Here is a 4745-nt window from a genome sequence, read left to right as displayed (position 1 = left end):
CAGCAGCGCCAATCCACCTGTCACAAGTGGCCACGCCCTTAATTATGCAGAACTTTAAGACTTAATATCATTATTTTTTTTATTCAACCCCCTTACAGTTGTCATGAAGGGCAAAATTAGTCATACAGACCAAAAACACTTTTTTATACCAGGCTGTAAAAATATATGTATTTTTTGCTGTAAAGTTGGGCATTTTAACATGATTGACTCCTTTTTGGAGCCTGTCCCTAGTGGCCAGTCGATGAACTTGGATCACTTGGATTCAAGAGAGAGACCAGAAAGGCTGTGTTTTTTAGGAATCTCACAGCATGATCACTGCATTTCTATAACTCCGTGTAAAGTTAAAAATAGATTTCCGAAAGTTATCTTATACGGGGCCCATAAAAAGCATAGTGATGAAAAAAAATCTGAGATATTGCTTTTGTGTTATCCCGCAAATGTTTTGTGTCCCCTGAGAAACTTTGTGATCACTCACAAAATGTTTCCAGTCCCCACGAGAAAAGTGAACGCAAAGTTTCTCTGGGAAACACTAACGTTTTTTGTGCAAACGCAAATGTTTTAAAATATATTTTTTCCTCCCATCTCATATTTTTTCCACCATCATAAACTTTTAGGGGCTCCGTAATCTTGAGAGCCCTGTATTCTAGAGATAGACGTCTTTATCCCAATTACAGACCCACTTCTGAATACAGTGTAAATTGAATTGATAGTTTTAAAAAAGTGGATTTTCATTGAAATTAAATGAATAATATTAATATTTTGTAAGCTGCAAAGTAATAACAAAAATTGAAATTAGGATTAATAACGGAGAAATTAAAAGAATAGATGAAAATATAAATTATGTAAAAAACAAATAATAAAAAAAACTTTTTGCTTATCACTTAAAGGTAGGAATTGGTTAAAAAAAAGTAAGTATAAAAAATTGAGTGTCTGTAGACCTCTCACAACTTTTTTAAAGACAGCCCATTATTTCCATTTACTCCACCTTCTCCCTTCTGGGCTCTTTCCAAAGCCACGCCTCCAAAATACATGAACGCCTCACCGTCCGCTCAGCTGGAAGACGCATTAGGTGTGTTCGACATCGGCTGCGGCTGGATGCATGCGATCGGTGAGAGTAGCCGAGTGCAGGCGGGGAGGAGCTGCAAACGGAGACGTGAAGTCGGACACTTTCTGCTTCCCGTGGTGACGCTTGCACTGCATTTGCAAACTTTATCACAGCTGAAGTTAAATAAATACAATATTTCTCAAATACACAGATGTTTCAAATGCCATTTTCATTCAATACTTTATGTACTGTTTAATAAAGCGTCTATTTGGACAAGATTAATGTTCAACATATAAACATACACTATCAATGAAGTGTTGTCAACGGTTTTTATCAGTTTTAGTTTGATAAACATGACGATATAACATCGCGACTACATGAAAAGAGGTTTTACTGTTATAAATAAATGATTTGTGAGCATTAGCGTGACATAAGTTTTTAGAATAAACACAAAACGCACGTGATCACTGTCATGCGGTGAATCGGCCAATCGTGGATCAGCTGTGTCGTCATCAGAGCTTGAGCAGCCTCCTGCAGCCACCCTTGAGAATCTGCAGCGGCTGCATCAGCCGGCTGCTCTCGAATCGCTCTCGCGGTACTTTGTTGACATACGTCACAGTCACGTGCCGTTGGCGCTGTCTCAAGTCGGACAAAATTTCTAACCGGCATGCACTGCTTTAAGTCAGCCGCCGATCGGTCTACGCATTGCTAGGTGAAGTCGAACAAGCCTATTATTTACCTCAGACAAGCAGTGTGCATGTAGTGACATCATGTCAGAATCACATGTAATAAAACATCTAACTTTATCAGTATGAATATAAACAAATAAGATGTCTTTAAGTACTCACTATGAAGCTAGAATAGTGATACTGGTAAAGTTTAAAATATATTTTTGTTTGAATTGGTAACGAGCTAGTTATATTTATAAGGCAAATAAAATTGGTAGCATCATGTTTTTCCAATAACATCAGTTATACTGTGATGAAGATGAGTTTCGTGTAAGATTCATAACATACAGGGAGTGCAGAATTATTAGGCAAATGAGTATTTTGACCACATCATCCTCGTTATGCATGTTGTCTTACTCCAAGCTGTATAGGCTGGAAAGCCTACTACCAATGAAGCATATTAGGTGATGTGCATCTCTGTAATGAGAAGGGGTGTGGTCTAATGACATCAACACCCTATATCAGGTGTGCATAATTATTAGGCGACTTCCTTTCCTTTGGCAAAATGGGTCAAAAGAAGGACTTGACAGGCTCAGAAAAGTCAAAAATAGTGAGATATATTGCAGAGGGATGCAGCAGTCTTAAAATAGCCAAGCTTCTGAAGCGTGATCATCGAACAATCAAGCGTTTCATTCAAAATAGTCAACAGGGTCGCAAGAAGCGTGTGGAAAAACCAAGGAGCAAAATAACTGCCCGTGAACTGAGAAAAGTCAAGCTCTCTGAACAGTGTCTGGGAGGCTGTGGTTGCTGCTGCACGCAATGTTGATGGTGAACAGATCAAAACACTGACAGAATCCATGGATGGCAGGCTTTTGAGTGTCCTTGCAAAGAAAGGTGGCTATATTGGTCACTGATTTGTTTTTGTTTGGTTTTTGAATGTCAGAAATGTATATTTGTGAATGTTGAGATGTTATATTGGTTTCACTGGTAAAAATAAATAATTGAAATGGGTTTAAATTTGTTTTTTGTTAAGTTGCCTAATAATTATGCACAGTAATAGTCACCTGCACACACAGATATCCCCCTAAAATAGCTAAAACTAAAACTTCCAAAAATATTCAGCTTTGATATTAATGAGTTTTTTTTGTGTTCATTGAGAACATGGTTGTTGTTCAATAATAAAATTAATCCTCAAAAATACAACTTGCCTAATAATTCTGCACTCCCTGTATACTGTGTTTTGCATGTAAGAGTTTCCATGATGAAAGCATTGTTGATTAGCAGTAGCTAAAGCTAACTTAGTCCTAAAAAAGTTCCTGGATGCGGTGTACTAGCTTTTACACATGCATTTTGTTATTTAAAGTTAAATTTTGCGAAATTCAACACGACAACGATCAACTTGAGCTAAACATATTGCGTATTTATCATCTCTACTAATGGCTAAGTGTATAATATTGTAACTTTATGCTAAGTAATGTTATGTTAGCTATATTAGGCAGCTTCATGTGCTCTTGATACATGCTTCATGAAAACATAAAGCAAAAAAATGTATAATCAAAATGAAAGATGACCTGTCCAGCAGAAATCCAGCCAGCAATGAGTCGTTTTTCAGGTCCCTCAGTTCCTACCATCGTTGAAAAGCCACGCAGATATTTACTCGCGTTTGATTTCTTTGTTTATCCAAAGACTTTCTGTTCATTGCCTTTTCTCGTACAGTCTTCCTTTTTTGAATTGTTTGCCTTCGCTGACAGTAAAACCCTGCACTGTGAGTTTTGAATGCTCTTTCTCTGCCATTATTTTGCCTGGGTTTCTTGCCTCTTGAACTGCTCGAATCAAACGAGTGCGCTCATGTGGGCAGATCCTGTAGCGGTCGCCATGGTAGCGAGAGAGAGTGACAGTCGCCCAAGCCAATCATTTGTTTCGTCCCGAACTAAAATAATGAGAGGTGTTTATTGCAGATAAAAAAGTCTAGAGTCACTCGATTTTTATTCTCTCCTTTCCAGAGTACTTACATTTTAATAATGTATTGACATATAAAGAAAGTTTAAACAAATTTGGACAAAAGTGTTTTAGATCAGTCCGTCCTACCCTACCTTTAAGTAAATACACATAAGACTGTATCTCAGTAACGCTTTCTTGTATTCTGAGTGACCAAACTTGGTACATATAATCACAAGCATGACCTGAGGCAACATGCTGCGTTTTGGCACAGCGCAACCTATTGGTCTTAAGATATACAAAAAAATGTATATTTTTGTTTATAACTTCTGAACGGAAAAGTGGTCTCATTAGATTCGGGGCAGCACGCTGAGTCGAATGATATCCATTTTTTTATATTGGACCTTTTGAGTGTCGGCCATATTGAATTGTGTATTACGTATTTATGTAAATTAGCATATATGTTTCTTCAAATATTCACATACTTATAACTTTAGATTTGGTTAGATGTATTTACACTGGAGTCACATCATTAGATTTTGGAATAACATACTACGACAACAAAATCAATTGCTCTGAATCTCGCACACTCTTTTAAAATTCTCCTCTCTTCTTTGTCCTCCCCCTCCCCCTCCTTCATCAACTCTTACAGCTGATGACTTTGCATAATTTTTCACAAACAAAACATCTCTCATCTGCAACCAGTTCTCCTCACCACACACTGATATGCACATCTCAACAACTAACACGAACACGCTTCCATCCTTCTCTCCGCTCTCCGAGGCAGATATTTATAAAGTCATTGTGGCAAGCAGCGGGGCGAGGGACCGCGAGAGCGGGCCGGAGAAGAGTGGTAATAAGCACCAGCTGCGCGACACACCGGTCTCGTCTCGCGGCCAAGTGACGGGAGCATAAAAGGAGGAGTGAAGGCAGCGGAAGAAGAGAGAGGACCAGGCCTGGACTTTATGTTGAGTTTTGTTTATGGTTTGTTATGTGTGTGTGTGGGCAGTCGTCCGTGAGGGGCTGCCCGCAGTTTACTTGCGTTTTGTTTATTTAATAAAAGTTGTTGAATGTTCTCCGGTTCCCGCCTCCTT

This window comes from Pseudorasbora parva, chromosome 10 (assembly GCF_024679245.1).
Source record: "Pseudorasbora parva isolate DD20220531a chromosome 10, ASM2467924v1, whole genome shotgun sequence".
Lineage (NCBI taxonomy): Eukaryota > Metazoa > Chordata > Actinopteri > Cypriniformes > Gobionidae > Pseudorasbora > Pseudorasbora parva.
This window is presented reverse-complemented; position numbering follows the sequence as displayed.